Source organism: Nothobranchius furzeri, chromosome 14 (genome assembly GCF_043380555.1).
Source record: "Nothobranchius furzeri strain GRZ-AD chromosome 14, NfurGRZ-RIMD1, whole genome shotgun sequence".
NCBI lineage: Eukaryota > Metazoa > Chordata > Actinopteri > Cyprinodontiformes > Nothobranchiidae > Nothobranchius > Nothobranchius furzeri.
The window spans coordinates 40951257-40967407 of NC_091754.1; positions in this window are offsets into that span (position 1 = coordinate 40951257).

Below are 16151 nucleotides of genomic sequence, written 5' to 3' on the forward strand. Positions count from 1 at the left end.
CGTCCGCATCCGTCAGGGTGAAGAATGGAAAACTGCCTTTCAGACACCTCTTGGTCATTATGAATACCTAGTTATGCCCTTTGGACTCACTAACGTCCCCACCATATTCCAAGCCATGATAAATGATGATCTCTGTGATTTCATTAACCGGTTTGTTTTTGTCTATCTAGACGATATCCTGATCTTCTCTGATACCCTAGCTGAACACCACCAACACATCCACATGGTTCTCCAACGTCTCCTCAAAAACCGCCTCTATGTTAAGGCTGAAAAAAGCGAGTTTCACCGCTCATCCATAACATTCCCAGGATACATATTTGAGGGTGGACAGGTGTGCACAGACCCTGACAAGATTAAAGCTGTCCTAGACTGGCCCACCCTGGAAAACAGAAAACAGCTCCAACGCTTCCTAGGGTTTGCTAACTTTTACCGCCGCTTCATAAAGAATTACAGCCAAACTGCATCTCCATTAACTGCTCTTTTCTCCACCAAGAGTAGGTTTGAATGGACCCTTGAGGCCAACCACGCCTTCACACCTCTCAAAAACCTGTTTGCCTCTGCCCCCATCTTGGTTCAACCTGATCCTCAAAAGAAATTCATCCTGGAAGTCGACGCATCTGATACCGGAGCTGGAGCCGTGTTATCTCAAAGGTCTGTGCATGATGGAAAGTTGCATCCCTGCACCTTCTATTCTCACAGGTTGAGCCCAGCTGAAAGGAACTATGATGTTGGAGACCCAGAACTCCTTGCCATTAAACTTACCATGGAGGAATGGCGTCACTGGTTGGAGGGCTCCACACACCCGGTATTAGTATGGACAGATCATCAAAACCTGTCATATCTGCAATCAGCCAAACGTCTCAATTCCCGCCAGTCACGGTGGTCCCTGTTTTTCTCCCGGTTTAACCTAACCATTTCATTCCATCCCGGCTCCAAGAATACCAAACCTGATGCGCTCTCCCGCCAATTCTCTGCAGAAGAAGGCTCCGAATCTCCTGCCCTCATCCTCCCTCTCAGTTGTTCTGTGGGTGCCCTAACCTGGGACATCGAGAACATTGTCTCCCAGGCTCTTAAGGATGAACCAGGCCCAGGCACCAGACCAACCAACCGGACATATGTTCCTTCTACTGTTCGTTCCAAGCTCATTCACTGGATTCACACAGGTAATTTCTCCTGTCACCCAGGCACAAGCCGCACCATAGCTCTAATCACTCAAAGGTTCTGGTGGCTGTCCCTTCACAAAGATGTAAGGAACTATGTCCTCACCTGCCCTACCTGTGCCTGTAATAAGACTGGTAACAAACCTCCTTCTGGCCTCTTACAACCCCTACCCATTCCCAAAAGTCCATGGTCACATATCACCTTGGATTTCTTCACCGGTCTACCACGTTTGAAAAGTATGACTACCATTCTGACTGTCATTGATAGATTTTCTAAAGCCTGCCATCTCATTCCCCTCAGAAAACTTCTTATAGCCTTCCAGACTGCACAATTTCTAGTCAAGCACGTCTTTTGTCTCCTCGGAATCCCTCAAGACATCCTTTCAGATTGAGGCCCTCAGTCTATCTCCCAGGTAAGGAAGCAGTTTTGTTCAGCTCTTGGTTCCCAGATCAGATTCTCATCAGGATATCACCCTCAAACCAACGGTCAGTCTGAACGTATGAATCAGGAACTTGAAGCCTCGCTCCGTTGTGTGACCTCATCTGACCCCTCTGACTGGAGCCTGTTCCTGCCCTGGGTGGCATATGCTCACAATTCCCATGTCTCCTCTGCCACTGGTCTCTCTCCCTTTGAGGTGTCCCTAGGTTATCAACCCCCTCTCTTTCCGGCTAATGAGAAGGACATCTCTGTCACCTCCGTCCACCATCATGTCCGCGGCTGCCATTGAGTATGGTCCATTGCCACTTCTAGGTAAACAGAACAGAAAATAAACTACTTACCTTTTTGCATACATGTTGCCATCTTCCCCTTGCTTGCTATTGTGGGAACTGCTAAAATCACGCGTGGCGTTGCAATTTTCCTTTGATGTCATGATGTGTGGGACCAACTGATTGGAACGCTTGCACTACCTTTCGCATCTGAAATGCTCCCGGTGGGAAGGGAGCTTGTGGGTACAACATGCCTATTATGCTACACACCCATATTAGACCCATCTCTCTGTATCAGCGCTTCTTCTGAGTATCAGCTTCTAAATCAAGCTCCTTTCTAGCTCCTCCAATTCTGTGTGTGTGTGTGTGTGTGTGTGTGTGTGTGTGTGTGTGTGTGTGTGTGTGTGTGTGTGTGTGAGACAATAGCTGCGTTTTCATGTGCCTAATTTCCTCAATCCGATTGAAATCTTGGTTGATCGGAATTTCCGAATCTCTGTTCACATGGACACGAACTGAAATGATCCGATCATGCCGTGCGTACATATGCACCAAGCATTTAATCCGATTAAATAGGTTGAGCATGCGCAGAGTTGCCTTTCACGAAAGAAAAATTGTAAACAAACGCCATGAAACGAAAAGAAAAATGTAAAAACAGAAATAACTATTCTTCCTGCTTTCCTGATCCATTTATTCAATTTAATATTTTTATTTAGCTCATAGAAGTTACGTTTTCTTCAGTGAATAACTGCAGATATATGCTTTGCTGCATTTTATTGTTGATTAAAATAAGGGAGGGTTATGTCTGCCTCTTGATCAGCTGGTCCGCAGGTCTGAATTGACAGCTGTTGCGCTGCGCTGCGGCACAGAGCGGGAGTGGGGGGTGGGGGGGTAGCCTCATGTTTTATTACTGAGCTCTGTTGTGGCTTATTATTAATAACATGTGACGATCAGCTGAAACTGTTGAGAAAAATCTGTTCAAACAAAATAACAGAAGATGTTCAGAAAGTTTAGAAGCCTGTGTTCATCATTAACGAACCGCATCTCAGGTCATCTGCGTTTACGTGCTTTTAACGAACACGGACTTTACTGTCGTCCAGAGTATTTAACCGAGGACGTTTTCCTACCCAACATCAGCCTCCAATCAGGTCTGTAAAACCCAGATTATCCTGTGTTCTTTACAAGCGTGTCTCCATCACCTGCTGCAGAAGCTGCTGTGTTCAAAGCTGACAGAAACGGGGATCCGTGCGCTGCAACCCCCACGATAAACCTGCGTATTTCCAGTAAAGATTTGAACATCTTTGTCGAATGATTTGTGCAATAATCAGATTTTTATTTTACTTCCACAAAATGCAAGTTCTGAATTAAATATTACTGAAACGGGACGGCTTGTTGTCGGATTTAAAAGCCGCCGCTTGTTAATTACACCGTCATTTTTGAAGTCAGGCAGTCCAAATGACAGCGGAGAGGCCCGCTGGCTGTTGCACACATGCGCAGTGGGCATTGTTTTACCCCAACAATCCGAATGGCTGTGCACATGCACGTCAATCGGAATGAAGAACGGAATAAACCACCTCTCTCAATCGGATTGAAATTTCAATCCGATCGGGCCGAATCGGATCAGAATATTCTGATTGACATGTTTACATGCAGAATTTTCAATCTGAATGGGCATTCAATCCGATTAAATATGCGCATGTAAACGTGGCTAATGTTTAGATTATCTATTAAATGTGTTGGGGCGTGTTTGTTTTAGCCTCACTGACCCATCTCATGTAGTCTACTGCAACACTAATGAGCTGTTCATTAATACAGCTCAACTTGTATTTGAAACACATGTTGAGTTGTTGCTACCTCCAAATGTGACCTTTGAACTCTGCTTGACTCCACAGCACATTAATTAATTTGTTTCGAAGGAGCAAAAACAGCTTGAAATCATTATGTTGACTTTATGCTTCACTGTGAAGCATAATGCAGGAATACGTGTCTGGACTTTACCTAAACTCATAGTAAAACCAGTAAACTAAATAAGCTGAAGTATGTAGGCTGACTTCAGGGCTTACTCAGATTTTATCAATACATTATGATTCAAATGAGATTCTAGTAGTATTTATACATGTTAGTTTCTAACAGCTGTGTTTTATTTCAGTTATGAAATACTCATCTGGCTTTATTATAGCAACCAAATGCTTCCAACAAGGTGCTTGCAGATGTAATTTTGTTTATCAGACATAAACAACTACAATGTTTTGTCCTATATATTTGAATCTAGGGTTTTCCTGAAATTGGAAAAACATTTTCTATTTTCATTCCTTTTTCTAATAGTTGAAGAATACAAAAATATCTTACTGCCTATGTGTATTTACCTTCTTCCTTTTCTCTAAGTGTATGTGCTGCCCTAAGTGAATTTCCCCACTGTAGAATTAATAAATTCTATTCTATCCTATTCTATTCTATTGCAAAGGTCCAACCCCGTTTCTTCAGATTACAGGAGAAAGCAAGACTCTGCAGAGACAGTCAAATAATCACATACCTGTTTGACCTGCTGTTGGCGCCAACACACCTGAGAAACTGTACAACAATTTAGTATTGTAAAGGGTTAATTTTACATCTATTTAATGAACCATAAGACAAAAGATTCCATAGTAAATATGAAATCAATCTCATGGACCTTTGGATAATTTAAACCAGAAGATTGGAACTTTTTAATTGCGGGGATTATGTAACATTTCATATTCACTCAGAGACAAAAGAAAGAGAGTCAAGTTTTAAAAGTTTAAAGATTTATTCCTAAACAAATTAAAACTAGACTAACTTTAACACTAAATGTGTGGTGTAACTAAGGTGAAGTGAGACGGAGAATGGTGTAGTGTGGAATGTTGTTCAGAACCAGCAAATCCGAAGAAACGATTAGTTCTGATGGGAGTGAAGATGATGTCTTCGCGCTAAGCTTTGATTTGGAGATTCATAAACACATTTGGTCTGTTGGTCTATGTACCCTTGACGGAAGTCCCCGTCTAGATCAGGAGGTGTAGAGGTCCAGCTTGGACCTTTCTGGAGCCGAAGCCTGTAGAACAGCCGCGGCCGCCGACCAGTCCAGTCTAGAGATACTTCTGGGTCACGACAGTTTTGTTGGCATCTAGCAAGACCCAAAACGGGGTCGTGATGGTTAAGCTTTTATTCTGAAAGGAACCGTTTCTTAGTTTTAGTTTTTTTTTTTTTCATTTCTTCCGGCTCTCGGAGGGTGCAGACGCTTTTCTTCTCCTCTCTTCCATATCTTATCCTTCAAGGCCTTTGTGTGCTGGGTGCACGGCTGCTTCTGCATTTTTCTGGAGATTGGAAACTGAAATTCACAAAAGTGGATCTCATCAGTTGGTCACTCAACGTGGTTGATAAAATTTTTTCAACGATGAGAAAGAGAGAAGGGGCTCCCGGATGCCCCTCCGGGACAGACCAGCTGTCTGTAGAGGACTCTGAAGATGTGTAGATATTCGTGGTGTTGGTGTCGAGTTTCCTGCTGATCGGCATTGGAGGCTACCTGGCTTACCGGAAAATTAACGAGCTGTCGAGGAATATTGGCCTGATCCCGGAGATCAGAGATGGATTGCACGGCGCTGTGAATTCACAGACACATAATTGTCGAGATGAATCGTAAGCTTGGGACTTTGGCCGAGATTCATTCATTGGCATAAATAGAGTGGACAAATCAGCACGGATTGGGATAGTTTAATGTCCATTATTGTGATTTTGAGAGGTTGAGGACCAACAGACTGTAAGACAGAGAGGAAATTATCTGTCTGGCCCAAGCCCCCATACTGCGGCTCAAAAATTGAGGCCAACCCGGAAGTACCAAAAATTGCAGTTCCACCCTCATCCGCTGGGGGCTGGTGTCAGAAGCGAGCAAATCCTCATTGACTCCCATGTTAAAAATACCAATTTCACAGCAGAAATAAACATGTTTGCACCCTGGTACCAAAACATGTTTTTTGTTTGAATGATCTAGTTTTCACTCATGACAACTCTGAGGGGGGTGAATGTTTTTCTCACTCTTCTGTTTAAGTGTATTAAAAGCCTAAAATTCTGTATAATTAATGAGCATCCAACCCACGTGACCGCAACCTCAGACCCACGTGACCACAGAGCTAGCTCAGTGGAAAGGCCTCAGTAGAGCCTCGGTCTGGCTTGGAAACTGTTCCGGGATTTTGAGTCTCTGTGTTTGTGCATTCTTTCTTGGATATTATTTGTGCAATTGTTGGACAAAATGACTTGCTGTGGCATTAATTGCACTAATCGAGCATCCAAGGAGTCTCTACTTCATTTTTTTTTTTATATTTATGTATTTTAGGTCACTGCCGAGCTGAGCTTAGATTTTAACATGTACTGTTTAACCATGAAATTTAAATGTAATAGGGTAAAACCCAGTGCATTTAACATAATGCTGCACTTTGGAAAATGGGTTGAATTATAACATGTTAGTGGAGCTGGGTTCTGACTATCGGCTTGTGGAGCTCTCGGGAGACCGTTAATTTCCACCAGTTTCTCCCCTCCCCGCAGCTCGGTGCATCTCTGTCTGATCGCGGCTTCTGTCTGCTGTGCGGCTGCCGACTTGTGGAGCTCTCGGGAGATCTCTGTGTTCCACCCGGTTTTACCCAGCGGTCAGCCCAGCGTATCTCTGACTCAGAAGCTCTGGTGTTGTGCACAGTTAACTCCGGTTGTAGCTAGGTTGCTACCTCCGTTAGCTTAGCTCCCACCTCCACGTTAGCTTTGGGTTAGCTTCAGGTTAGCTTGTAGCTAGTTCGACCGGGTGTCGTCAGTTGATCCCAGCCTTACAGCCACACCCTCAGCTCCACCTCTCTTCCCTTTTGTGGAATTGTCTGGGCTTGACGGAACCTGTGACGTGGTCAAAACGGCGGTGGTGGCCATATATGTTTGAGGTGTTTTTTTGCAGAGCAAAGCTGCCCTTCCGGTGGAGGGTAACTCTGAAGTGCCTTTTTTTCCCTCCACCTGAACCAATCCTCATGTAACCCTCTTATCTCTATGAAGGTAGCGCGAATGACCACAGTCACCAATTCTTGTCCTGTGTCTTGCCCATGTATGTCTGATCTCTGAATTGTGTGCACTGAAACTCTAATTTCCCTCTGGGATTAATAAAGTATCATTGATTTGATCCAGCTTGTCGTTGGTTCTTTCGGCTGAAGAGTAAAGTTACGGATTGGCCACTCCGACAACTTCTCTAGAACACTTTGAACTGGTGTTAAAGATGACGTGGGCATAGTTTTATAATTCGGATGTTTTGATTTATGGTCGAATGAAAAGATGACAGATTTACCAAGCACCACCAAAACCATGCCTCCGTCAGATCCGGCAGATTCTGATTGGATCAGTAAAAGCAATGTGTGATGTGACTTAACCTTATGTGTGATCAGTCTCTAGTGGAAACATTTAAAGTTATATTACTTATTATATTCTGTAGGATTATAATATCAAGTAATTAATATTTTCATTTCACAAATTGGTACACATTTTATTAATGACTAACACTTTGTTTGATTAGCTTATTAAAAATAGAGTTCTTTGATTTATTAAAAAGAAAGAGTCCTTTGTCCTCATTCTTCTCTTGTGCTGGAAAGGAAAACAGTTTAGAAGCAGATGCATGAGACCTTGAACAATATCTCATGTGGATTAGTTCTTGCTGAGGGGAGGGGGGAAATGACTTTTAGGTGGAAAACTGTCATTTCATTCCGTTACACTGTTGTTTGCCCAAGGTCCCTCTTATCTAAGACTGCTTTTATTCACAGAACAAGAAGGATGAACTTTCATAATTAATTTAAATAATAAAATGAACAATATGAGTTAACTAATCATATAACGAAATGGACAATATGGTTAAATGAAATGTTTTGATTAATCTGTGCTTAAATTACTGAGGTTGAAATGAATATTATTATTACATTGAAAGATTAATAAGGATGAACGTAATTATATGACCCATATATTTAATCAGCATACGTGACTGGACAAGACACACTCACCATATCTCCATGATTTATTCACTATATTTGTACTTCTACTGTACTTCTACTTCTACATCTACTGTACTTCTACTGTACCATGTTCAGCTCCTTGGGCTTCCTGACAGGGTTGCGGAAGGCGCTTTATAAATAAAGCTTTGATTGATTAATTGATGACGCAAGTTAACGTTAACGTCACTGCACATAGATATTTTCTTATCCACAAAATCAGCATCTTCATATCTGAGGGAGGTGTGGATCTGAATTTGTTGGCCAAACCCCTTTACAGGGCAAATTCTGATTTGTCAGTGAATCAAAATATGGCCGTTATTAAAACAGCATCACTTCCTGAGTGATTCAGTTGAGCAGAACTCTGACTGGCCATCGGAGGAAACCTCTTCTCCCATCGCAAACCTGTTGCATGCTAAAGCTGACCGCAAACGGTTCCTTCAGAATAAAGCTGAACCAGCTCTGACTCCTTTAGAGTCCTTCCAGAGACGCAAAACAAGTCCACCTGTTTGTCGTGACCTGGAGACAACTCTGGACTGACCTGGTCGTACTGCGGTTTCTCTACGGACTTCGGTGCCGTGGAGTCCACGGACTTCCCAACATCTCGGATCCAAAAGAGAGTCTCTTTTGAGGGTACGTAGACTCGACAGATTGTGTCTGATGTGGTTTTATAAACCATCACTATAGATTATAGCAGACCAAATTCACTCCCACTCAGAACTCCGTTTCTCCAGATATGAAGGTTCTGATAACATCACATTCACACATCATCACACCTCACTTTCCATCTACTTAGAGTGATTCATCACCTAAAGTGTTCCTAGTTGTCATGTTTTTAATTGTTTAGCAAATAAATGGCTTACTTTTTATAAACTTGACTGTCTTCTTGAATTAATATGAAGAGTCTTACGATCTCTGAATAAACAAAGAATTCTAAATCTTCTGGTTAAACGTTAAAGTCCAATCAGACTGGATTTCCATATTTATGTAGAAATTCACATCTTATTGGTCAAATGAAGTGTAGCATATTGAGCTTTAAAAGTACCCAAAATACATATGTATGCTAACCCTACAAACACGAACATATACAAATGATGACGTTTATTTATCATTGTAGAGATCCATACATACTGTTGGTTTGTTCTTAGACAAACAATAAAAGAACACAATTTTGGACTTACTGTTATTCAATAGTAATTTAGTTACATTTCAAACATTTTGAGGTTATTTTTCTGAATAAATGTGAGTATATGTTGGTTGGTTTCAACCCTAAATGTCCACCTGACAGAAGTCCCCGCCTACAGGAAATCACCTCAACGCTTTTCCAAAAGCTGCTGTTTTACTGTTCAGCCTGAAGCCAAGAGAGTACAGAGGAGAGAAGCTCTGAAGGAAGAGAGTCTGCAAAGTGCAACTCCAAGCTGTAACTGTGTTTCCTAGCAACGTGTTGTGTGAAATGAAACCAAACCCTAAACACTCTGCTTTTATATTCACTTTGGTTTTAAATCTTCCTTCACCGTGTGTGTGTGTGTGTGTGTGTGTGTGTGTGTGTGTGTGTGTGTGTGTTCTATTTGCTAATGTCCATAATCCTCTAAAACTCTAGCCTGGCCTAAGGAACAAACTTGTGTTGTTTTTTTTAACTGTAATCTCTCTCTCTCTCTCTCTCTCTCTCTCTCTCTCTCTCTCTCTCTCTCTCTCTCTCTCTCTCTCTCTCTCTCTCTCTGTCTCTGCCTCAAGCTTTTTGAATTTTAAACCTCACAGCTCCACCGTTTGTCCCACTTAAGAAAAAAAAGCAAGACAAAAGCATGAATGCATAATTAATATAGTGAAGCTGCACTTTTAATTGTTGCTGCTCTTCAAAGTTGCCCAGTGGCATTGTGTCTTGTTTCAGGCCGGCTGCTTCCGATGGCAGAACCTCATTCATGTCTTTATAGAGCCAGAACACTGCCGAAGTACCGTCAGACAACAGCTCCAAGCTCCCCTCTTTTCTCAGGGTGTCTGCGCATACAATGGATTTTCTTAGTTCCTACACAAAAGAGGCTGGTGCATGAAAAAAAGCTGTCGCATTCCTCTTCACAAAGCGCACTGAGAACATGTGCCTCTCCTTCTGTCTCTCACTCTCTTTTCATCAAGCACTGCGTGCTGTTTGAGGATGAGGTCGGAAGTGAAACATTCATTCATCATCAAAATAAATCCAACTGTGGTGAAAATCTAAAAACAGTTCAAGTTTTGAACCTCTCCTCTTTGAGGCTGCAAGGCAAAACTGCACATTTGTTCAAATTTAAAATAAAATTTGCAAGTAAATGTGATTTATCTACAACGTGAACTAATTTTAATTTGACTAGCTTTTAGGTATGAATAGTTTTAGATGTGTACTTTATAGTAGAGTCTCTGCAAGATGGCGTGCATGAGTGGTTGTGCGTTTGCTAGGCTCCTGATGTTTTTTGGTTATTTGTTGTTTTTTGTTGTTTCTTCTTTATCTGGTGCGGATTCCCTGCTAACATATGATCGAGACTTACTATTGTCGATCAGATCTGCGATGATCAACCTCCAGAACTCCAATACCGGACACGCTTTCCCACCGCCACTGGAAACTGGCGTTAACCCAGGTGTCGGCCCTTTGTTACCTGTCGGCCTGCCGCAGTCCCAGAGGCCATGGAGGAGGAAACGGGGCAAGAGAGCCGGCTTTTTCTTTCAGCTTTGAAAGATCCTGAGAGGCGAAGCTCTACCTGATCACTGCTCCGCGGCTGTGACGTGGAGGATCCAACAGAAACTCAACGGAGTTGGGCTGATCTCGCTGCTCACTGGAGCCCCGATGCAGGATGCTACCTGAAGGTCTGGGAGACAAAGAGCCTCCGCGGGCGTAGCCTGGAGTCGCTACATAGCTTAGCCCGCCAGCCGACTGCCATTATGGAGCCCGCAGCACACACATCACCAGATTTCTCTGCGAAAATGATGATAATTAATGCACGCTCCATCGCCAACAAGTCTCACATCCTCAACGATCTGTTCTGCACCGAAAAATTAAACTTTTTATGGTTCTGAGTCGTGGCAGCGCGGAAATGACGTCACTCATCTCTGTGAGCTCTGTCCTCAAGACTTCTCTGCTCCACGGACCACAGGCCATGGTGGAGGAACAGCTGTTATCTTTAAAAAAACATTTTTCATGCCAAATTATATCCACAAGCTCCTACAGCTCATTTGAGAAGATCATAATTAAAACTGGCCGAGTTCTACCAGTTTATGGGATTCTGGTCTATCGCCCAACTGGATCTACTTCATCCTTGTTGTCTGACTTTCAGGACCTCCTATCTTCAACTATTAAACTAGACAGGATAAGCATTGTTGCAGATTTCAACATCCATGCTGAGGATCTATCTAACAGCTCCACTAGGGAGTTCCTAAACATGATGAACTCCTTTAACTTCTCTCAACATGTGTCTGGTCCCACTCACAGAGCAGGCCACACCCTGGATCTGGTCTTTTCCTATGGACTCTTTGTTGATAAGCTGCAGATACATGATGTTGTGTTCAGTGACTATAAGTCAGTTTCCTTTCATATTAACCTAAATTCAGAATCTCTTTTACCAGACTCTGCTAAGCAAAGACGTATTATCAACAGTTCTACCATTTTAAATTTATCCTCCCTCTTTGACTTTGTACCTCCTTCTTCTGATGACATAGAGCTCCTTACTAACTCATTTAATGATCACTGCCTCAAAATTCTAGATCAGGTTGCTCCACACAAAACCAGCCGCAGTTCCAGTGCCTCCAGTTCACCTTGGCTGAACAACCAGATTCTTGATCTTAAATGGTAAATGGCCTGTATTTGATATAGCACCTTCTAGAGTCCTGGAACCCCTCAAGGCGCTTTACAACACAATCAGTCATTCACCCATTCACACACACATTCACACCCTGGTGGGGATGAGCTACATTGTAGCCACGGCTGCCCTGGGGCGCACTGACAGAGGCGAGGCTGCCGAGCACTGGCGCCACCGGTCCCTCCGACCACCACCAGCAGGCAACGTGGGTTAAGTGTCTTCCCCAAGGACACAACGACAGCGACAGACTGAGCGGGGCTCGAACCTGCAACCTTCCGATTACGGGGCGAGCACTTAACTCCTGTGCCAACGTCATCTTAGACGCTCCTGTAGAAAAGCGGAACGACGGTGGAAGAGGACAGGTTTGGTTGTTCATCGCGAATATTTTAAAGAACTTCTCGAGTCATACAACGAAGCTGTAGAAAATGTCAGGTCTTCTTTCTTCAGCAACCTCATATGCCAAAATAAGAATAATCCTAAGGTTTTGTTTGATACCATCTCCAGCATCGTTTCTTCTCCGCAGCAGCAGGCTCAGCTATCTTCAGCTGATGATTGTAACATATTCTTCCACTTTTTTGCAAACAAGGTGCTGAATCTGAGATCCAGCATTCCACCAGCCCTCCCCCCATCAGTGAGGAGGCCCCTCAGTGCTCTGAGTCTTTCACCTCCTTCTCCCCAATTACACTAAATGACTTAACCACAATAATCAGTCAGATGAAACTCTCATCACGCTCATCAGATGTTACCTCCCTCTGTCCTAGTTGGGTCCCTTGCCTCTATCAGTCCATCTCTGTTGACTAGAATCAACAGCTCACTGAGCCAAGGCTGTGTTCCATCTTACTTTAAAAATGCTGTAGTGACTCGTCTCTTAAAGAAACCCAACCTTGACGCCAGCTCCACCAGTAACTTTAGGCCCATTTCTAAGCTACCTTTCATCAGTAAAACACTTGAGAAGGTTGTTGAAACCCAACTCAGATCCTGGTTTTCTAAGTCAAAGATCTCTGACCCCTTCCAATCTGGCTTTCTGGAGCAGCACTCAACTGAGACTGCTCTAGTAAGGGTGCACAATGACCTCCTGATGGATGCTGATGCTGGGAAATGCTCTGTCATGGTCCTGTTTGACCTCAGTGTAGCTTTTGACACTGCAGACCACAACGTTCTACTGAACAGGTTAAATGCTCTGGCTGGTATCTCAGGTTCTGCTCTAGACTGGCTCTCCTCTTATTTCACCAACAGAACATTCGCAGTGAAGTCAGAAACCTTCTCTTCAGATACTGCCACTCTAACCTGCGGGGTCCCACAAGGTTCAGTTCTAGGGCCTCTACTATTTGCGTTCTATATTCTTCCCCTAGCTGGCATCATTCAATCTTTCCCAGACATCTCCCACCACATCTACGCTGACGATATTCAGCTCTATATGTCCTTCATGCCACACCAGTTGGACAGGCTGGCCACACTTGTACTCTGCCTGACCCAGATCAGTAACTGGCTGTCCAGCAACTTTCTTGTTCTCAACGCCAACAAGACAGAGACCCTGATCTCTGCACCCCCGGAACTTCAGCCAAAAATCGAGCAGGAAATTGCCTCCTTTTGCCCATCAGCCAAGGCCAACATTAGAAACCTGAGAGTTATTTTTGATCCAGTTTTAAGTTTAGACTCACACGTCAAAACCATCTCCCGCTCTTGTTTCTTTCACCTTAGAAACATCTCAAAAGTCCGTAAACTGGTTTCTACTGCAGATATGGAAATAACCATCCATGCCTTTGCCTCATCACGCTTAGACTACTGTAACACTCTTTTTACTGGTCTCAGCAAAACCTCCCTCTCACGCCTTCAAGCCATCCAAAATGCAGCAGCCAGACTCTTAACCAAATCCATCAGACCAACTCACATCACCCCAGTTTTACAGTCCCTCCACTGGTTCCCGGTAGAATTTAGAATTCAATTTAAAGTATTAGTGCTGACCTATAGAGCTCTTAACAACCAGGCTCCAAGCTACCTATCTGAACTTTTATCCCCACACACCACTTCACGGAACCTTTGATTCACATCTCAAAAGCTCCTGGCTGTTCCTCGAACCAGACTAAAACCAAAGGGGACAGGGCCTTTCAGACTATTGCCCCCGGACTTTGGAACAGTCTGCCTTCAAAACTCTGTCTCTCCAAAACTGTAGAGGTCTTCAAAAAACATTTAAAAACTCACCATTTCTTCCAGGCGTTCCCCCGCTAAATATTCTGAAAGATGGCTTTGTCTTTCTTCATACCTTGACGTTGTTTTTACTCCTGATTTTGTTTACTATTTTGTCACTGCTATTGTTTTTATGATCTGTTTTTATTGGTTTGAGGTATTTGCCCTGATTTTACTCATGTTGTACAGCGCTTTGTGATTCATATCTGCGAAAGGCACTTCATAAATAAACGTTTACTTACTTACTTACTTACTTACTTACTTACTTACTTACTTACGTACTTACTTACTTACTTACGTACTTACTTACTCACTTACTTACTTACTTACTTACTTAAACACTAAAGAGCAGACTGCCAGATTCAGAGCAAGGCAGAGCAAAGTAGCACCACAGTCCATTAGCTAGCTGATGTTCAACAATAAAGTCTCTAGACCAAAGTAAGCCTCTAACTTAAAATGCATATATTTAGCATGCAAGAGAAATGTCTGTGTGTTTGTCAGTTTTCAGGACCCACACCAAATTGCTGGAAGTTTAACACTGAAACTGTCTGTGATTTTCTGTCTACTCCACGTTTACTACAGAAATTGACATGTCCAAGTAGTGGCTGTGAACCTAGCGGTGTGGAGAGGCACTTCTGAGATGCGCCTAAAGTTTTCCGCACCGCAGCTGGTTTGGATCAGCCTCCTAAACCAGGGGTCAGCAACCTTTTCCCATCAAAGAGCCATTGATACCCGTTGTCCACAGTAAAGAAAACACTGAAGGTTACTTTCTGTTGATGTCGCCAACAGAACTACATCATTTGCAAATAACCTAGATGAGACCTTGAAGTTCCCAGACCTTTTTGATTATGCTTACCAATCCTAAATATGAAATTCGCAGACAGGATCGGCGATGAAGAGCAGCCCTGTCAGAGACTGGCAGCAGCAATCAGCTCAACTTTGAAGATGATAGACCAGAGAGCCTTTAAAGTTAAGTCTTCACCAACACTGTAACAAGGGTTATTGCCAGACCATCCAAGTCCGAGGTCTTGGTGAGGTCATCAGAGGAAGATTGTACTTCTGGGTTGCAGTTGAGACATAAGGCGTGTTTCCACCATCAGAACTTCAGGGTCATTTTACTAGAAGTTTGAGGCATGTGTGTGTCTTTGCTTCAGTGGGCCAGTCAAAAGGTTCTGAGAAAGGCCCAGTAGAGTTGCTGAGCGGAACATGTTGTTAACTCATGCTGATTGGTTGTAACTCATTAAGAAATTACATCGGCACATGACACCAAACAGCCGGCATTTTTAAATTGGAAGAGCTCCTGGTGAAGCCATGTAATGAAGTCAGTAGAGGGTAAATTGGATTAAATAAATTGCTTAAGAGCTACTTATTTCTATTCTCATTACTTTGTGACCAATAGCTGTAATACTCTATTATTAGAGAATATCACCTTGCTTGGCCATAGGATGATTAATCAGAAGGTTCTAGGATTCTTTTAATTATTAAGGGATCGTCACACTTCGCTTATGATTCAAGAACCAGTCAAGTTTGCAAGCAAAATAAGAATTTATTTTACAAACAATTAAGACTAGACAAATGGTTTAGACTACTATACTTGTGAGTGGATGGAACTAAAAGATGGGTGTCTGGAAACTGTGTGTGCATATGAGATGATGATGTCATGACTCCCAATCCTTCACCCTCCTCTGCCTCCTCATCAAGCTCCTGACAAGCCCTGTTTCCCTGCCAACCGCAATCAGCTTCATCCACTTCACCTGTTCCTGTCATCAGCCTCATTCACCACACCTGTTTCTCCTGCTTTATATTCACCAGCCAGCCACCAGTTCCCTGCCAGATTATTGAACGCTATTGTTAGTAAATCTTCCAGCCATTCACCCTGCCTGATCTCAGCCTCCGGACCTTGTTTTTCTCCTGACCCCTGCCTTGTACTCTGCCAGTCACCATGACCTTCGCCTGTCCTCTACCTCATCTCCTGCCTGTTCCCTGTTTCTGCTTGTTTGATCTGGTTTTGACCCTCGCCTCCTCTCCAAATCTGTCTCCAGCCTCGCCCACCTCTGGTAACTCCACAACAAATAAAATACTTTTATCTACTTTTACTGTGTTTGGCGTCTTCACGGGTCTTCTGAGTTCTGTTTGACAGAATAATCTGGCCACAACATAGACCCGACGCTGACACAGTACCTGTCATGGAGGATCTCACGCTCCTTGAATTTATGGAGCTAGAAAGGGAACAAGAGTCACCGTTTTGGGGAACACGT